Genomic DNA, 21,162 nt, shown 5'->3' with positions numbered 1-21,162 from the left:
TAACAGTGCATTGTACTAAATAACATATATTTATTTTAGTATTTTTTCTTAATTTTTCTTGGAGTATTTCCATTTTGTTTGCCCTAGCTCCCTAAGGAAAATCTGGAGAAGACTTTGGTGCCCACTCAGCATGCAAAATTTCACCATATGGAAAAGAAATATTAAAACTTGTCACCAAAATGATAGCTTCCTTGAAAATATCATTGTGAGTCAGGAAAGTCTGGTTCAGCTCACACAGCACCCAGGGATAGATAAGGAATGAATAACTTACCAGCCCACCAAATCAATCCTATCCCCTTTCACGCATTTCACATACATACAAGTATCTCTCAAATGGGTGGCCACCCAAATTGAGATTTCAGAATCTCATCTAATTTCCGCTTGTTTGGTTTATACATCCAGGATTTTGTCGGTGAAGGCAAAAACATATGAGAATGCCCAATAATTGTGAAAGAGTTATGTTTCAGGAGATTTTTAGAGTCTCAAAGTCCTTGTTCCGTTGTAATTTGCAAAAATTTCTTTCATGGTAGAGGAACGTGTGGTAGACCAGTTCTGCCCTTTGGGTCACAATTTGAGTTTCTATCTGGGAAAGTTTTCAAGCAATGAACTTGTATCAAGTGTCAGTTGTATGAGTAAAGGATTTAAAAAGAATTTGTCTTTTCTGGGACAGAAGATCTCTAGCTAACCTCTGTGTGTGTGTGTGTGTGTGTGTGTGTGTGTGTGTGTGTCTGTGTCTATGTGTACGTGTACATGTGCATGTGTTGTTTTTGGGCTGAGGAAAATCAACTTTGTGATCTTTCAAACTGAAGATAGGCTTCACTAGACAGTATCCTCTCCCTTAATTATTCTGTAGTCTTCAAAGAGCTTTCTTGAGATAAAAATAGATGCTCATGCCCTGCTCTCCTCTTGACACTCATGTAACTAGACATTTGTCTGTGAGACCTTGGCTAACATTCTTGTAAAAACTCCTAGCCCTTCCATGATAGTGCTCAACAGCAAGAAGTACAGGTGCCTCAGAAATGAGGCCTCTTCCTCACTCATTTTCAACATCTCCTGCACATGCATCTGATTGGCCAAACCAAAAATGGAGATCCTGACTCCTGCTGCTCCACACTATTTTTCCTGATGGATATGGTCATATCTGGTCTTAATGCCTAGCAATGGTAACCTCTCCCTCTGAATGGTGTGGCCCTCTGAAGGTGCAGCCCATGCACACAGCCCACATGGGGTTTTCTGCTTACCTTTTCTGTCCAAGGTCAAAAGCAAAAGGAGAGGGGGAAATAAAAATGGAACAGTTGGAAATTGAGAACAGTACTTTTTTAAGTTCTCTGAACTAAGTGTGAATTACACTATTTCTGCCATCTTTAGTCCCTGGGAAGCCTGCAAAATGAACAACTATAACATGCTGACAACGGGTGCCAAGGTTTTCACCACACAGTGTGTCCTAAGTGTCAGGGCTTACTCTGTTTACTGCGAAGTAACATTCTCTTACCTTCTATTCTCTTTCCTAGTTTTGTCTTCCTTATGTCTTTCTACCTTATGATCAGAAAGCTACTAGTTATTATGTAAGTAAGGAAACTATTGAAGTTACTGTGAGAAAGATGTGGTTATACCTCTAATTGAAGGAATGGAATGAGTTTATGCATTTTCATTTATTTGTACACCAATAAGGTAAGAGTACATACCTACATTTTACATCTTACCCACGTGACAAATGTAAGTTTGAATATACTTATTTTCTTATTGGTCCTGCTTACATTTCTAGGAGACATTTGTCTCACACTTTGGCATTGATGGCTCTATAAGAAAAAAGTTTCTTTCTTCCTAGTCTCCGATTTAATACCCTGGTCTCTGTTCAGAGGATCTGTGAGAGCCTCCATGGTGGAAAGTACTTGGAACATTTCAAGGCTGCCAGTCCAAAAGCTGGAGACCACTCTCCGTGTTTCAGAATTATCCCTCTCGTGTGTGGACACAGAGTGGTAAGACATTACTCTTGGGCAGTAAGTGGATTTTAGGAGGCAGCTTCTGCAATGTGTGTCCCTATTGCTGAAAAAGTATTAGGATGCCCAGGCTATCAAAAATCTGACTTCTCCTGGCTCATAGCTGTTGCTTGACATTTTATGGCTATGGATCTGTTGTTTTGTCTTGAGCATCGCCCTCTCCTTTTGACTTATTTTAACATACGAATGCTTTCTTTAAGGACGTAACGCCTTAATTCTAAAACTTAAATGTAACTCAGTAAATCAATGAAAGGAGCATGTTGAAGTTGAGGTAGAGAATATATTGTGGTAGACAAATGATGGGCTTTGAAAGTGGACAGTCCTCCCGTATAAAAGCCATGTGCTCTTGAAAACATTCCTTAGTGTTTCTAAACCTCATCTGTAAAAAGCAGTAGTAAAATCGACCTCACAAAGTTGCTATGAGGATAAATAACAAGGCGAGAATGTGAAGTCTAATACACCTAACTATTAGTCCTGATTTACTAGATTAGTCCTCACTTACTAAATGGTATAGCCTTGGGGAAGTTTCTTCCCTCCATGAGCCTTAGGCTCCTCATCATTAAAATGCGTGTTAATGCCCACTTCATAGATTTGTTTTAAGTATGAAATGAGGGAACATGTAAAAATTGCCTGGTGCTGGGCCTGGCCTATAGTAAGTGCACAATCAATAGTATTCTATTTTTATTGAGATTTATACATTACTATGAACAGTGCCTCAAACACATTAGATGCCCAATAAATATTTGATGTCCTCCTTCCATCCTCAGCCACTCAGTGTTAGGAAGAGAGTTGGCGTGAAAGAGGGAGGAAGGGCCAGTGATGTGCTGAAGCTGGCTTGCACTGGCTTGCAAGGACCAACTGTTAACTTTTCAAGAATGTTGTGAGTCAGTTTTTAAACATTTTCAGTATTAAAAATTGAATTATATAAACCTACAATTAAATAAGTTTTATTAAAAACAAGGGCAATAAATACTAAAAACTCATCACTTGCTAATTATTTTACCATTATCTTTGTTCTTGAGGTTATTTACATCTACGATACCTGTATGGTGGAAATATAATGGTGTGCTACTGCACATCTATCCCAATTCCATGTTCAATGACATCACGTTGGTAGCCTGAAATCAGCCATTACACCACAGAAATTGATGAATGCTACAAATTGTTTCTCCCTCGAGAGACCCAGTGGTTAAATATGCCCTAGCACACCATGGGAAATGACGTCCATGGAGTACCAAAGAGGGAGATTCCTCTGCTTCCAAGAACTTCCAAGTCACATCAGGCTGCTTTTGGTTCTGAAATGACAACCTTGTTCAGTATAAAATTTCCAATCTTTGAAAAAGTAATATTTTAAAAGTAAGGCATAGAAGTTATACCCGAGTTCTGCTATAGTGAGTTTGTGTGCGCTGGACAATATGAACACCAGGTCCTACGTGTCATTGAGAAATGAGATCACAACAGTAAGAAGCAGCCATCAGAGGGTGCCTCAGTCGCCCTCTGTTTCATTCTGACAAAAAAAGAAAGAGAGATAAAAACAAATTTACACTTAAAGTAAGTCATAGACTTTCTGAATAAAGACTTGGATAATTAGAGCTGAAAACTGCTGGAATTTTAGAAGGAAAGGAATAATAGCCCTTTGTTTTTGTCTTGCAGTTGCCACACTAAAAAAATTTAACAGTTATTTGGTTTTGATTTTCATCTCAATGAAAGAGGAGATCAAGAAAAGGAGAGAGAAAAAGAGGAGGGGCAAATAGAATGCCTTTCAGAAAGTTAGTAACAGTTCAGAGCAAAGATATTGAAGTCTCTGTTAAGTCATACATTATGACTTTTAGATTATTGAGAAAAAGGATTATTGATGGTTCTCAACTAAATATATTCTTAGAGCTATTCACATAATTCACCATGTCCACTAGAACAGTAATAAAAGACATAATGTAATAAGAATAGCTCATTTTTAGATAATGAACTCTTATTCATTTAGCATAAAAAGTTAGACCTAAATATTAAAAAAAAATCTAAGAGCACATCCAATATTTGTTAAGTCCCATACTGATGAAATGTCAGTCACTTCTCTTGATCTTCTTGGACTATATGATAGAAGTCCATCACAATACAAGGTAGGCCCTTCTTCCTGTTAGACATGTTAAATAATGGGAATAGCATGTAATGCTTGATGAAAAGTGGCCAACTTTCGTTATTGAGCAAAATAATTTCTGAAGGCCTGGGGACATGGTGAAAATGGACAAGTTCCACGTGCCACATTGTGTTACTGAAGTTGTGTATAGCTATTCTGAAGCACAACTGTGCTGTCTGTATAGTCTTGCTTATATCTACAATAGAACTGCCATTCTATATAATGAGAGAAGTGTTTTCAATGGTGGTGCCAGCTTTCATGGAATTTTCCAACTTGTGTTTATTTCCACTGGACTGGTATAAACAGGCCAAATTGTAACTGTAGAATAGATTAAAGTCAAATGTGAAACCAGGACTGAAAATGGACTGATTACGGCCTCCCAATTCTCTCCAGAAATGTTAATCAGCTACAGATCAAAAATATTTACATGCTCATGTAGAACATAAAATTTATAATTTTATTAACCTGTGCTGTTGATATCCTGACAGTCTTCATCAATACACCCATGCAGGCATAGAAGTCTGTTAAACTTCATAATTAAATATACTTTTAGGTTAAATATTGAAGGATACAGATGAAATCTCAAGATAAATTTTATTTTCACAAAAACCTGTTATATTCCTTCCAACTGTCTCTTTTCGTTTATGCAACAGTCTTATTATACTCATCATTATTATCTTCTGTTTTGGCATTTCATCTTTTTCATGAATCTCTTTGTAACTCTGTTAGCAGGGGTCACCCTGACTCTAAAGACTAGGTAGATTGATTTTCATTTCCATTCCACTGTTTGGCTTCTCAGGGACTTCCACTATCATGATCATCTCTGATTCTGAGTTCTTGTTTCCTCTGACTTAATACAGTTTTAGAGTATCTCATGATAGCACCTTAGTCTTTTGCTAATACACACGTGCGCGCACACACACACACATACACACAGACACAAGCACAACAAAGTTGATTTAGCAGACTCTACTGAAAGTTTGGGAGTAAAGTGGAGGGGTTGGTGTTGAGGCTTACAAACAAAAGTAACTTCAAACTGAATCTTAGATATTCCTGTTATCAAAAAATCATTTGGCATTCTACCATGTTATTTGAGTATCGTCTTCTTTATCTTTCATGTCCTTTTCCTTCTCTTCTCTGTGTTCTTTTCACTCCCAAATTCTGATTTATTTCTAAGACAGCAGTGCTGAGGTCTCTTTCTTGGTATCTGGTCTTCTACTGACCCAACTTTTGCTCTAAGCACCTTATTAAGGTAACCCCTTCTAGCAAACAGCCTCTTACCTCTCTAAGAGAACTTGTGGTTCTAGCTGTTACCATAAGGGTTTTTAACCCTACCACATACCATGAGTCAATGATACAAAGTCAATAAATAGCTTTAAACATGAGTTGTGTGAACAGAGTTCTATAAATTAGCTTCACTTCTAGGAATATGTGAACACCTGTTCTTTTGTGTAGCAAGAACTATATGCAGCACATTCATTCATAACAATGCTCATGAATGTCCCTAAGATGTTTAGTTTCCTGGAATATGGCTGGACCATGTGGTGCCTTCAAGACTCTCTCATACAATCTTCCTTTCCTTCTTAGGAGTATCTATAATAAATAATTACCAGAGTTACTTTGAGAAGTTCATTTAACAAAACTATAGTAAATGCAATGTACAGAGCACAGACTTCAGAGTTAAACAGATCGTCAATGAATTCTCACTCTGCCACTTACTTAGCTATATGAACTTGGACAAGTTACCTGAGCCTTGATGACTCTAAAATTGATGATAAAGTACCCACTTCAAGAGATTATATTAAAAATTAAAACCAAAAATACGTGTAAAACTTTTAGCACCATGCCTGGCATACAGTAAGTGTTTGGTAAATGTCAGCTATTACTATTAGTTTTATTAAAATATCAAGCATGATGTGGATCAGCTATCTAAAGGCAGAAAGAATTCTTCTGAGTCCTCCAGCTGCAAAAACCATTTGTCCTACCTACAGCATTGATGCTTTAGTCTGTCCCACATGGACATGGAATATTGGGAGATAACTTTTTGCTTCTTTGCATTATATTGTAGCTTCCTACACTGGATCTCATAAGTAGCCAGGAATTCCTTTTATCTCCCACCACCGCTAAACCATGGTTCTCCTTTGGGAGGGTGCCTCCAGCGAAGACCAGCATTGATCTCCCTTTCACAGTCACTTCAGGGGCGGGGATGAGGGGATGCAGTTCCCTTCAGTTCCTAGCACAGGCTATCCAGTTGTTAAATCATAGGTAATAAATATTATATTTATTTATTATTATTTTATTGAGGTCACATTGGTTTATAACATTGTGTAAATTTAGATGTACATCATTATATTTCGGCGTCTTTATTGACTACATCATGTTCGCCACCAAAAGTCCAGTTTCTGTCCATCACCGTACATATGTCCCCTTTACCCCTTTCACCCTTACCCCACCCCTTCTCCTCTGGTAACCACCAATCTGTTCTCTGTATCTATGTGTTTGTTTGTTTGTTTATCATCCACATATGAGTGAAATCATAAGGTATTTGTCTTTCTATGTCTGACTTATTTCACATAGCATAATACCCTCAAGGTCCATCCATGTTGTCGCAAATGACACAATTTTGTCTTTTGTTGTTTATGGCTGAGTAGTATTTCCTCCTGTCCCTGTTACTGACCCCATTTTTAACCAGAGTCCACTAACTGTCACTCTCACATACAATGAAGCTGAAAGGCCTCCAGCCCCAGAATTTCACTTGCTTTGATTGTCTCTGAAGCCCCCAGCACAGTGGGCTCTCCATACATACCTGCTGAGCAAAAAACGGTAACGTTTGTCTGTGATTTTCTGATGCCTCCCCTTCCCAAGTGCTCTCCTTCCTTGAGGGGACACACTCCATCTCCCTTGCTTCCACTGTCGCTGACCTGCTGCTCCCAGGCAGTGCGGGGAAGCCCAGCTGCTCCTTTGCTCTTCCCCGCTCTGTCAATTCCCTGTGTAGCATTGCTAGATTTGAGGGATTAAAAGTCTTACTTATAGAAAAGCATAAACCATTGTTTATCTTGTAAACTTTACTGCATTTATTACTCCTTTATTTACAATCTTAACAATTGTATCAAACAAAAAGAGTTTGAAAACTAGTAATTGTCTAAAAGAGGAAATCAATCTCTTAAGAATGATTCCTCTCTCCTCTGAAGCCCTGGTTGGTCCTTTGTTTACATCTCCACTGTGGTGCTTATTACATGTTTCAAGGATCATCGATATATGTTTACTGGTTTTATTTCCCATTTCTGGATATTCTCCTTATGGACAGTAATCACGTCTTCCAACCAATAATCATAATAGCAATATGTTGATGATAATAGCAGCTTCTAATTATTGAGCACCTACCATACCAGTTCTTTAAATAACTCAGATATGTATTGGTCTTTTTACAGATGAGGAAACGGAGATTCAGATGAGTCAAGGATTCACTCTTATAATCTCAACACTTGTGTTGAAGTTCACGTTCTTTCCATTGTCTGCATACTGCCTCTTCTCTACCTGTGGGACAGTGATCTGCACCCAGTATACATTCATTCACTATTTGCAGAGTCAAAAGGATATCAGTAAACCTGGCGCAGGGTAGGAAATTCTTTAAAGATACTCTTTGTTAAGAAAAATTATCTAAAATTTGGAAATAAGACAAAGATGGGGGAACATATCTTTTAATACAATACTGAGGCATTAACAGGCACTACCCAAGGATGCATAACTCTAACAAATATTTTTTTCCTATTTAATTTTTTTTCTATTTTTAACAATTATTTTGTATTTTTTGTTTTTTTAAATTTTATCCAACATTTTTATATAATAGTAATTATAGTAATTATGTAGTGGGTCAGCTTGATATGATATCCAGGATCTGATTTAATTTTAAAAATTGGATATATGTATTTCTACATATACACACTTTTTGTTCTGGTTTTTATATGTGATTTTTATATATATAAATATATTTTAAATATATTAAGTGTGCTTATTATTTGTTTTTGTTTATCAAGGGAAAAAAAGAGAAAATTTGTTTTAAAATAAAGTGTCAAGGTGATGCAGAATATGCAAAAGCACAGAGAAGGACAAAAGTTGAGTGTGTAAAATGTTAGAAAAGTAAAAATCCTGCCAACAAAGAGAGACCTCTTCACACCACTATGGAAAGACAGACACCTGATTTATTACTAAGTATAACAGAGCGCCTGCCTGTCGGTAGCCCTCAGAGACTACCAAGTCACTATAAAATTTCACACAATTTATACAACAGATACAAAGTTCATTGGGAATTGAGGTGGGCATTTGCTTAGTTAATGGTTCTCCTCTGAAAGAATAATATAACTTATCTCCTCAAGAGACAAGAGGTTATATCATGAGATAAACCCCTAGGCTAGTTCTGGGGCTATGTGTTTACATTTCCAGATGTTATGAGGCCCTAGACCTCGGAGAAATTTCTTTATTGTAAAACTGGAGGCTGGGCGTATCTGGTCCCCAGAGAGATTGTTACCTTCCAAAGGCCAACTATGTCTTCAAGCGGATCCTTTCAAGAGGGGAGGAACAGGTAAGAGGGGACGAGGAGGTAGCTGCCATCACTGACTCTGTTGTTATCCAGAGTCTGCGAATCATCGCTTTAACACATAATGAAGCTAGAAGGTCTCTAGCCTCAGTGTTTTTGTTCAAGCTAGCTCAGTTTTAATGGGCTTTTTCATGAGATCATTTTTAAAAGAAACTTGTGAATCTTTTACTGTCAAATAATATACTGATTAAAAAATAGATTTTGTTTTCTCCTTGTTCAAATGAGAAGTATTTGGTCTTTTCTTAACAAGAAATGGTAAAGCTATACTTTACCTAGTGTGTAATCTGCTCATATAGCAGAAATGATGATTCTCAACAGAAATGTTTTTGCTTTGCATTGGCCGTACATTGCTAATTACTTTAAAAAATAAATAAATAACAGAAATTTCTGACTTCTAAAAGAAGCTAGGATTATTTACAATTGTATTACTTCTTCTATGTGTATTTTAGAATATTGCACTGCCCTTTTAACAAGTAGTTAAGCTACAACCATTTATTATCACGCACCCATCCTTCTATCGTAACCTAGTGATCAATTATCCTCTCATAATCATTTCGATTTTGCCTTCCTAAGATCAGACGCTAAATTTGAAAAATTTTCAAATATCCTTTGAAATTAAAACTGTCTTTCAGATTTCCCAACAGGCTCCTGAAAAAAATCGCAAAGATTTATTATTTGACCTGAAAAAGAGGGATGAGAAAAATCATTAGTTTAGTAGGCTCAATACTTTTTAACTAACTCAACACTATTGTAAGAGCTGCATGGGGAGAGCTGTAAATCAAACAAGAAGCTTGGCTTTTCCTGCCATTGATTTTATAGAGATAAAATGTTATTAACATAAATGTTCCAAAGATTGTAGACTTTGCAGAATGGATTGGAGGGCCTTAGTTTCCCATCAATGTCCTCACTGTTAGTGATGTTCTTCCCCTCAGGGCAGACATTGATCAGCCCTAAAGAGAGACTTTCTTCCATTTTATTATCCTTAGCTACTGTAGTTTATTATCATTAACTACAGTCCTTCAGTCTCATCAACAAGTGGTTTCCGCTTTTCATTGATGTTTGTCTGAAGGCTCTGCTATATCCTTCAATTTAGAATTTGTTTCTTCTACCAGATAGGATACTCTCAGAGCCTTGTAAAAAGGACTGTACCTGATATTCCTAACTACTGATATTTCAATGAAAAAAAATATGTGGATACAAGCTTCAAAACTGAAAGCTGAATTTTTTTAGACAGCTGTCTGAACATATCAGCAAACTGAGTCTTTTTAGTCAGAAGAAATGATTTCATTAAAACAGACTGCGGACCAAAGATCCACAGAACAAGAATTACTTATGTAAAACTGAATGAACTGATGAAGGAAAATTAAGTGGGATTATTTCTTTAGATATTATTGTTATTGTTTTAATGTTCTATTTTTTGATTGATATACAAGGAAGCGCTTTGCCTTTCTTTATTACTAGGCCTCAATTTAGTAGACTATGCTTTTGTAACTAAAGTGAAATATGTTTTTAAAAATGGTATCCGATTCGCATCGATTCCTCAGAATTCTGAAACAAAGACTTTTACTGAGTCTCATTACTTCTCATGGGAATATATTTATTTGCATACGTTCAATAAGAATCTGTTCTCTTATTTACCAGGATATAAATAGATAAATTGATTGTGCAAGTCTCATGATTAGTGTATCATAGTAAGAGGAATGTTCATTTAATCAGCTATGGGAAGCCCACCATGAAGGGACAAGGATTGACTTTATATATGAAATTAATGCCTACAAAGTCCTCCAAGGAAAACAGGCCTGGTGTCTGGCTTGCAAGGTTCCAGCTTCATGGGTGATGAAGAAGATCACTTCCTGGCAGGCTAGGGACTTGAGCTTATTTTAAGAACTTTGACGACAGAGAAATTCATAGGTATAGCAGGTCAGGAAAGGGTCTTGGGCTTGGCTTCCTATCCTTAGGTAGAAGAGCAAATAATTAGAAGTGTTTAAAAGTCAAATCTGAGATTCCTTATAAAAATTTCCAGGAACAAGTTAATTCTCTGGCCTCAATAGTTGATTCATACCAAATAGCTCTAGATTTGATGAGCAAACTCAAGGAGGCTCACAGGAGTAATTTACTCTTCTTGCTCTGCATATGTAAATAATCAGGCCAATATATGAGACCAGCCTTTTTTTTTTATTGATGTTTTAATGGTTTTTAACATTGTGAAATTTTGGGTTGTGCATTTTTGTTTGTCCATCACCATATATATGACTCCCTTCACCCCTTGTGCCCACCCCCCACCCCCACTGCCCTTGGTAACCACAGTACAGTTTTCTCTGTCCATGTGTTGGTTTATATTCCACATATGAGTGAGATCATACAGTGTTTGTCTTTCTCTTTCTGGCTTATTTCACTTAACATAATACGCTCCAGGCCCATCCATGTTGTTGCAAATGGGACAATTTTGTCTTTTTTATGGCTGAGTAGTATTCCATTGTGTATATATACCACGTTTTCTTAATCCAATCATCAGTCGAGGGGCACTTAGGTTGCTTCCACTTCTTGGCTATGGTGAATAATGCTGCAATGAACATAGGGGTGCATAAGCCTCTTTGGATTGTTGATTTCAGGTTTGTTGGATAGATTCCCAGTAGTGGGATGGCTGGGTCATAGGGCATCTCTATTTTTAATTCTTTAAGGAATCTCCATACCGTTTTCCATAGAGGCTGCACCAATTTGCATTCCCACCAGCTGTGTATGAGGGTTCCTGTTTCTCCACATCCTCTCTAACACTTGTTGTTTTTTGTCTTGGTGATTATAGCCAGTCTAACGGGTGTGAGGTGGTATCTTAGTGTTGTTTTGATTTGCATTTCCCTGATGATTAGTGATGTTGAACATCTTTTCTTATGCCTATTGGCCATCTGTATATCTTCTTTGGAGAAGTGTCTGTTCATTTCCTCTGCCCATTTTTTGATCGAGTTGTTTGTTTTTTTGTTGTTCAGTTGTGTGAGTTCTTTATATAGTACGGAGATCAACCCCTTGTCAGATGTATGTTTTGCAAATATTCTCTCCCAGCTGGTTGGTTGTCTGTTCATCTTGATTCTGGTTTCGTTTGAGACCAGCCGTTTTTATGTAATCAAGAATACTCTTTGCCAATTATTTATGACCAAAATGGGAGACTATTAGGAAAGTATTATCCAAAACCTAGAAATAAGTCAAAAGTGGGAGAGGCATAGCCTTTCTTACTAGGGTCCTGATTAGCAAGCTTACCAGATGATTATCTAACTCTCGAGGAGCATGGACTTTGTTTAACTGGTTATTTACTATTTAATTTGGCCCAGAAACATGTTAAGTTGTGTATTTCTGTTCAGTAGGAAAGATGACCTGAAAATTTATGGTGTCTTTGCTCTGTAAGACATTAAGCAGTTTTTTATTTAACCCAAAATCTTTTTCTTTCCTTTTCTTTTTTTTCTTTCTCTCTTTCTCTCTCTCTCGCCCTCTCTCTCTCTGTCCCTCTGTCCCTCTCTCCCTCCCTCCTTTGGTCTCCCTCCCTCTCTCTCTCTCTTTTTCTTTCTTTCTTTTCTTCTTTCCCTCCTTCCCTCCCTCCCTCTCTCCTTTCTTTTTCTGTCTGTCTGTCATTCCCTTCCTTCCTCTCTATCTTTTCTGTCTTTCCTTCTTTCTTTTCTTTTCTTCTTTAATGGTTATAAATATCCAGTTCCTCAAATGTTTTTGGAACTAACTTTACTATCTTACTAGTTTCCTCATTATTGAATTAAATAATTTTTTACATGTGTAAATTTTATATTTACATGAGAGTCATTTCCTTAACTTTCTGTAAATTATACTTTGATACTCTCAAATCACACCACATGAGAATCTATTCTGACTAAGCACAGCCTCTTCTGCCTTTCTCTTGCGAATGACAAAACTGTGGACATTGACTCATATTTGGATTTATAACATTGTTCTCCTGCTTCTAAAAAGGTGTTGAGGTAGTTTACATTTAAAATATCAGTGTCTGGGCCGGCCCCGTGGCTTGGCGGTTAAGTGCGTGCACTCTGCTACTGGCGGCCTGGGTTCGGATCCCGGGCGCGCACCAACACACCGCTTCTCCAGCCGTGCTGAGGCCGCGTCCCACATACAGCAACTAGAAGGATGTGCAACTATGACATACAACTATCTACTAGGGCTTTGGGGAAAAAAAAGAAAAAAAAAGATATATCAGTGTGGCATGTTTAAGCCCACATGGAATCCACTGTTGAATCTGAAAAATGTTTGAGCATGTCTAGCAAATAGTGGGAGATACTCATCAGAATACTGCTTTATGATGATCTAAGAAACTTTTTGGCACTTAGTAGATTCCAGAGAACAGAATGCCCATTTGGTGTTATACTTGCAGAATATCAGCATTCTCAGTGGTGGCATCTGCAGTGGTGCCTGGCAGAGTGGATGGTACCCACTAGGAGCTGGTGATACCCAGAAGGAGATGGTAGTACCTGCTAGAAGTGGGCAGCAGTGCCTAATGCAACGGTGGTACCCCACACAGTGGGAGCAACCTTTGGAGGAGACAGCTGGTCTGTTGGCTCTGGAAGCAATTTGGAAGTGAATTAAGCTGATGTAGTCCAAGTGCATTGCTTATTAGAACTTGCTGGAAGAAGAAAACTTGACATAAATGTTGCTTTAATGATGTCTCCTGAACATCATTAATCTGAAGTCCACTTTTGACAGGAGCTCTCCGGAGAATGTCTGAAAGGCAGCTATTTTGAGTTTTATGGTTAATTGTAAAGAAACGTGCATGCTCTCAATAGTGAGGCAGCAGTGTTGTTATTTTATTAGGGAATTAAGGATCCTGAATATTTTCACCTAAACAGAGCACCAATCTGCTCCCATAGGAGATGAGTGACAGCATACCTACAGACGAGGCCAACAAAGTCTTCAGAAGAGAGATTCAAGTCTGCTCAAAAGTCAAGCATTGAAGCCAGGAAGTGATCTCCTATCCTTGGTTTAGAAATCACTTGATAATTAGGATGTCCATAGATACATATTTTATTCTCTTTTTTCTTTTCACATTTTAGAAGATTAGAGAGAATAAAGTTGTTCATGAGCCTATTTAATTAAACTGACAAACACTTTGCATTACCTGAAAGAAAATTAGACAGATGTAGCAATTATGAGAGAATGTGTTATTAACATCATCCTGGGAACTCGATGGATTTCAGGTATCCTTAACGACAATGAGGATAGGTATTGCTACTGTGTAATAAGTGCAAGGTGTTTGATAAGTGAAAGTCACGAAATCACCTTCACTGTTGAATCAGTGGTTTCAGTCTTAGGTATTCCTGTTGTTTTCCTCTTATACCAATTATGAGACTATTGAGAGCAAATGGAAACAGAGTAAGTAATAATGGCTTGATGGGAACCCAGTGTTTTAAACTTCCTTTGACTGAAAAGCATTATCCATTTCATTGGTTTTAAGAAACAAATTCTGTTTCTGAGAAAAATGTGCCTTTTGAATTACCTCACATTTGTTAACACATGTAGCAAAAATTGGAACTAAACAATGTTCGATTTTAGAGACTACAGGAGTTGTAAGCCAACTAATGAGATAGGGAAAACACCAAGCTAAAAAACATTTCCCTTGTCAAACACATTGGTGTTTAAGCAATTCATACCCTTCATGGCTAAGAATGGGAGAAAGGTTCTGGTTGGAGTGGGAAAGGGGGAAGGATGGCCTGGGAAGAAATGGTCAATTTGCTGCTCACTTCCATACTAACTCAGACACTTTATAACTACTTAAACTCAATGTCATGAAAGAAACATCAAGGAGAAATTCCTCTAAGATAGTTTAACACACATATCTATAAACATTTTTTTGATTTTGTGTAGTATTCAAAGTGTTTGCATAAAAGGGAGATACAGTTTTTATAGAATTCATAAATTATAATACAATTAATCATGGTGGTAAGGGCCCCAATAGAGCTGGTCCATTTATTTTGTAAAAAGTCAAGTGCAAAGAGAAGATGTGCTGGAGGTCCCACAGTGACTCAGTGACAGAGCAGGGATGGAAGCCTGGGTCTCTGGATTCGTTGATAGTATTCTTTCCCAGATGGCAGCATAGTACCAGAGAAAGCTGTGCAAGAATCCTGAAACAGTCCAGGTCAACATATCTTCTTCTCCTCTCTAATCAACCAGGGCATATTTAATCTTTCTTGTTCTACAACAGTTTTATGCAGTAGATTTGATTATGCCCTTGTCTACACAGATTCTTCCTGCCATCTGGAGACCAGATTCAGTTCTCTGTCAGTTGGAGAAATGTCTTTGACTTTCTTTATCTTAATTTCTTTCCTCTTTTCCCTTCAAATCCAATGAAATCGAGTCCATGTCCATGATTTATTTTAATTCAAACTTCGTTAAAGTATTAAATGATAAAAGGCAAATTATTTTATCATGAATGCCAGATCAAATCAGTCAAAATAGTTGTCTGGATATAAATTCAGAAGGATTCTGAGCATCAGATGATCTAAGCAAAAAAGAATGATGCTTATATTAATTAGTATTACCTATAAGGATGATGGAGAAAGGAGTGAGAACAGTTTTTAAGAACCTCAATTGCTCTTCAAAGAGACCAAAACAACAGAATTGAGATTCAGAGATGGGATAGTACAGTGTGTGTTTTTTTGATGGATAGTAGCTCCAACGTGCCAGAAATGCGCAGTGTATGAAAGGCATGTAAAAGAAGCTGTCAAAGACTGTGCCATATTGAAGATGGCCTAGTTTGCTGGGCTCTGGAGTTTGGACACTGCCAAAACCATCAATTATTTGGGTCCAATACATGGCAGAATTGAAGCTGTTTTGAAGGAATATTAACCCAGCAGCAATGTGTAGGACAAGGGACAAGAAAGGAATCATAAATAGCAATTAGTAGGCTACTTCAAAAGACTAGGTGAGAGGCAATGAAACTTGAACTAGGGCTTTGACTGCAAATCTGGAAAAGATGGAGTGGATATGACTGATGCTGTGGAAGTAGAATCAATAGTCCTTAGTGTCCAAGAAGATGACTGGGTGATGGAAAAGGCAGGTGAAAGTAACACTAACATTTCAAGCCTGAAGCGATAGGGTGTTATTAACTATAACAGGAGGGGTTACAAGTAAGTATCAGGGATAAAATATGGTGAGTTTTGTTTGTTAAATTTATGCCTTCCTAATCAGGAGTTAATATTGTCAGAATTTTAGAATGTTCATGTGAAACATGACTTTAAGAGACACATGTTCAAACAAAATCATACTTGAGGGCTCCTCTATTTTTTTCCATATCTGTTATCTTTAGTAAGTATATTTCTAAGCTTTTCTTTTCATTTCTAGGCAATTTGCAAAATATTCTAAGCTGATATCCTTTTTTTTTTTTTTTAAATGGTTATCCAAATAGAGAATGGATAATTTTCTAATCTTTAATCTGAAATTTCTAGCTGTTCCTCTATGGTACTACAGTTAAGTGACTCAAATCTCACAATTAATACCCAATTAATTTATGGATTATCTCACACAATAACCAAAAACTTAATACACTACGGGCAGCTGTGCGTGTTGCTGATGACTTGTTAGGATGACTCCATTTGTAATGGAGCACAAACCAGATGCTTCTAAAAGCAGCCAATACCCCGTTTTATCAACTGTGAAGAGTAAGAAATGAGGCATCAAAATGAATTTGGATGAGTGGGAACTACATTTTTTCAGAATAGTGCTGGGTTTAAGTAAAAGGTAAATGTAAAAGCTCCCCAATTTTATATTTTTCAAGCATCTTAGCATTGAAACTTCAGTAATATTCTCTTGAATTAAGTCCTAAAATTTATAGCCACATAATAGCCAGAATCTCAAGGTTTTGCTTTCAGATTTCTCATTTGCTACATGTAATACTGCCAGGAAACTTACCTGGGCCACACATTAGCTCTAACAGAAGGTATAGTTATATGTATCTGGTAACCATTCAGCTTCATGAGGATTTTATTCCTCTCTCTCAGTTTTTAATTGGAAATAATGGAAGCTCAGGGTCATAATCAAAAGTAGAAGAATAAGAATCTTCCTGATAGTACAAACTCAGTATGTCTAAATCTAACAAGAGTTAACACAAATTTCACGCTTATCCCTTTACCAGGCTGTGTTAAGTACTTTACAGATGTGTCATCTCATGTAATCCTTTCACCATCCCTGTAGTGTTGGTATTTTATTCTCCATATTTCACAGATAAAGAAACTGAGATTCAGAGTACACTTTGCCCAAGATCATGTAGCTAGGATATATGGATCAAAAACCTGAGTTGAAATTTGTCACTAAATTACTAATTGTTCCCAATATTGACACAAGAATCAGGTCTAAATAAAACTATGTACATTGCCAGACCAGTCAAATAAATGATATAAAATAACAAATTTGCCTGGGATTGGAAGGCTGGGTAGTGAACGATCCTGGGCAAAAGGTAGCTGCAACCCCAAAATCATATCAAAAGGAACTTGCATCGTAGAGTCTGTACCCTACAAAAATCCTCGTCTTCCACCTAAATATTCCACAAGTTTGAAGGTAAGGCTCACCTGATCATAGATTTCTAATAATTAGATTTGCAAAAGGAAGCCCCTCTCATTGCCTTTCCTCTGGGATTTCTCATTATAAGCAGCTCTAGTTTTCTTCTTCGTGGATGAAGGGACAGATTCCCTATCGAGAATGCAATAAAGAAATTTGGCTGTAACCCCCAATCAGGACACTGGTACCACTTCTCTGCCATAGGTAAACTGGTATGTACTGTGTAATTGCGAGAAACATGACCACTGTGAACAAAAATAGAACAACGGCTTACCACAGTTCCTATTAGAAATACCCTCCTGGATATTAAGAGGAATTCTGCTATATGGTTACCTACTTCTACATTCAATAGCAATTATTAGGCTTCGTGACTATCTTAAGTCTTCTCAGCGACCCACCCTCTTTTTTGAAACTCAGCTTCTCCTCTGCACTAGAGGAGAGCAGGTGGTCTTGACTCCATTTGCGGATAGGAGAACAGAAGAATCATCCCATTCCATGGTCTTTCCCACCCATTGATGTCAGGACCACGATGACCGAAGCCAGGACTGGGCAGGACATCTGAATTGTGCCTTAACTTACTCTCATTACACGCTGGCATTCCTAATGGCCAAATAGTGTAACTAATGGTCGGATCACCCTGGATTCTCAATGACAAGTTCTCACTACTGGGCACAGCCCCACCCAAGGTGAAGCCTTGTCCAAAGATACTCTTAAATTCTTCTCACTTTGAGAGCTGCTTCAATTCTTAGAAACCTCCAAGAAAAGAGAACTCAGACCCCAAGGCATTTGGTAAGTATGTTGAGTTTTGAGCAGAAATGGTTTTGAGGAAGCAATTAATGCATTTATTAATAATAGAATAGAGAGATTGTAAGATAGGGAAGAACCACCTGGGGTTTCTTCTATCAGAGGGATCATGATCAGCTCACCACTTCCTGCTCACAATTTTATTTTAGACCTGGGGATCCTACGGGCACAGGTAATTTTTGAGGGGTTCTTGGCCAAGCCTTTCTTTCACACAATTGATATGGGATAAGCTCAAATCAGTGTCAATAGTAACACAATCCAAGATTTTAAAATTTTAACTACAAAGAATCTAAGTTGTTAAAGGTTTGTGTAAAATACAAAACGTTTATTTTAAATTTAAATCGTTAACAAATTGTTCCTGACACCAACATCCTACTTTTGGTTTCTAGCACATTCCATTGACCTTCTTAGAGATTCTCTTGTGAGGGTCTTGGCAGAAACATAGCATCTCAGACTCACTAGAAAAAGAAAATGTTCTTAGTATTAACACTCCTGGAAAGAGTAATAAAAGTTAAAGGGCTCAAAGGAAGACAGCTGTAATGATTGAAGCTTTTTTTTTTCTCCCAAGAGCCTTATTCTGAAGCACTCGAGGAGGAAACAGGAATGGAAAAACAAACCTGAATGGAGAATCCTGTGGAAGACAGAGAACAACCAACAGGAATCTATCCTTTATAAATAGGTCAAGACAAAACAAATATATCCATTCTACTAAAGTTTATCAACACCTAGACCCTGACATGAATAAATGTGCATAAACATACAAATATATAAAACAAAATAAGAGTGTAATTTGAAGATGAGAAAGAGGAGACTCAGTAATAGCTGAAGTGTTGACCCTGAAGACAAGAGGTGAGGGGGTTTACAGATGTGTGAGGTGGAGCCCCTGTATTTCTGGCCTCATGTTTCCCATGGAGGGACTTTCACTAGAGTAACCCTGCACACTGGGTTTCCTTCTCCAAATCCTTACTCATTCCTTCCTAGAGGAGAGAGGGTGATTTATCTGATTCGTCATCACACTTTAGAGTCATTGAACTTTACACTGGTGAACAAATTAATCTGGTGAGCAAAAGATCAGAGTAAAAGATGCAACATTTAATTAGATCAAACCTACAAGGCATCTGGTGTTGCCTGGGAAAGAAACAGGTGTTAATGGTGATGTATTTCCACCCTATTGCACAAATTCAGCAAGAGAACACCCACAATCCACCTTCTACTGTGGCTGCCACACCTACATCATTCTGGGAATCAGGAAATCTGGAGTGGTTGGGCTGAGAAATTAAATAGAAAACTGTTCTATTGTTTTCCCATGGAATTCCCATATGTGTAGGTAAGCTTCCAAAGGGGAGGTGAGTGTGTTTAGTTTGATGACTATGATTGGCATTGCTGCCCGTAGGGCAGGGTGGTGTTTGCTCAAAAGGAAAGGCAAGTTCAATGCCAATAAGTTGATTGACAGGGCAAATGGGTTAACCAAAAACCTATACATTTTTATTGTTCTTGCTAGTCATATGTACTTATGTGTATGTATGAATACATAAATATTTAGACTATGTATCAACATATACACATACATATTTATAACATATGTACTTATTATACATATATAATAAATAGAGTATATATAGAAAAGATACATTATGGAAAATTTCAAACATATACAAAAGTAGAGACAATGGTATAATGAATTCCTCACGTACCCATAACCCAGCTCAACAATTATCTACTCAGGATCACTTTGTTTCTTTTATACCCTCACTCATTTCCCCTTCCCCCTTCCTGATTATTTTGAAACAAATCCCGACATGATATTATTTCATCTCTAAATATTTCAATGTTTGTCGCTAAAAGGCAAGAGCCCCTCTTTTAAATATAACCACAATACCATCATCATAATACAGCCAATTGAAATTAACTATAGGATTTTTTTCTTAACCTTAATCTCATTTCATATTACCTTTCTCCCAGATCAAAATCCTGGTTTTCAATAACACCAACATTATCACTCAATCTATTTATTATATATATGACACACATAACAGGCTTAATACCATCATCAACAATATGATTGCTGAAAAACAGTTTAAGATTTTTTTCCCACAGTTCTCTTTGTGCTAAGGGACGTATTTTCAAATTACTGTGTTTTATAGTCATTTGGAATGGTTCCTATATCGGTTCCACCAACGGGAAACCCATATTCATTTTGCTGTTGATTTTAGGGGCTGCTTTTTAAATTTTAATTTTGTTTTGTAATTATGTAAAATATTTACAATGTTCTGAAATCAAATCCACAAAACAGCTGATATCCATGGAAGTTTAACTTCTATTTCTGTCTCTTCCATATTACTTCCTCCTTATTTAGGTAACTCCGTTTTTATTATTATTATTTTGTAATTTAAAATAAATACGTAAGCATATCCTGGCCCAGTTAAATAGTAGCCTACTGTCCATACTTTTCTTCATTTTGCTTTTTTTACTTAACAATATATTCTGGAGACTACTCCACAGCAGTATATAGCTATATTAATCATTCCTCTTATAGGTACATAAATTTCCATTGTGTTGATGTACCACGGTTTATTCAATCTATCGACTACTGTTATGAGTTGAATTATGTCCTCACAAAAAAAGATATGTTCAAGTCCTAACCCCTGGTCCCTGTGAATGTGACCTTATTTAGAAATAGGGTCTTTGCAGATGTAATCAAATTAAGAGGAGGTCATACTCATACATTAGGTGGACTCTAATCCAATATGACTGATGTCCTTCTAAGAAGAGGAGAAAGACACATAGGGAGAGCATGGTCATGTGACAAAGGAGGCAGAGATTGGATTGATGTATCTACAAGCCAAGGAACACCAAGGATTGCTGGCAAACACCAGAAGCTAGAAGAGGCAAGGAAAGATTCCTCCCTACAGCTTTCAGAGGGAGCACGGCCCTGCCAACACCTTGATTTCAGACTTCTGGCCTTCAGAACTGTGAGACAATAAGTTTCTGTGGTTTCAAGCCACGCGCTTTGTGGTAACTTGTTGCAGCAACCCTAGGAAATGAATACACCCACTGATGGCCATTTGGGT

General features: G+C 37.3%; 1 long non-coding RNA gene across 3 annotated transcripts in view; it reads left to right on the top strand.

Moving 5' to 3' along the window:
• Positions 1 to 21,162, top strand: part of LOC131419166 (uncharacterized) — a 57,037-nt gene that overhangs the window by 21,363 nt on the left and 14,512 nt on the right. For all 3 annotated transcript variants that reach the window (XR_009223164.1, XR_009223163.1, XR_009223162.1), the window contains 2 exons: positions 7,566 to 7,752; positions 8,172 to 8,346. This is a non-coding gene — a long non-coding RNA (uncharacterized LOC131419166). The remainder of the gene's footprint in view (positions 1 to 7,565; positions 7,753 to 8,171; positions 8,347 to 21,162) is intronic.

This window comes from Diceros bicornis, chromosome 20, assembly GCF_020826845.1.
Source record: "Diceros bicornis minor isolate mBicDic1 chromosome 20, mDicBic1.mat.cur, whole genome shotgun sequence".
NCBI lineage: Eukaryota > Metazoa > Chordata > Mammalia > Perissodactyla > Rhinocerotidae > Diceros > Diceros bicornis.
Note: the sequence above shows the minus strand (reverse complement) of the source record. Positions and strands in the feature narration are given on the sequence as shown.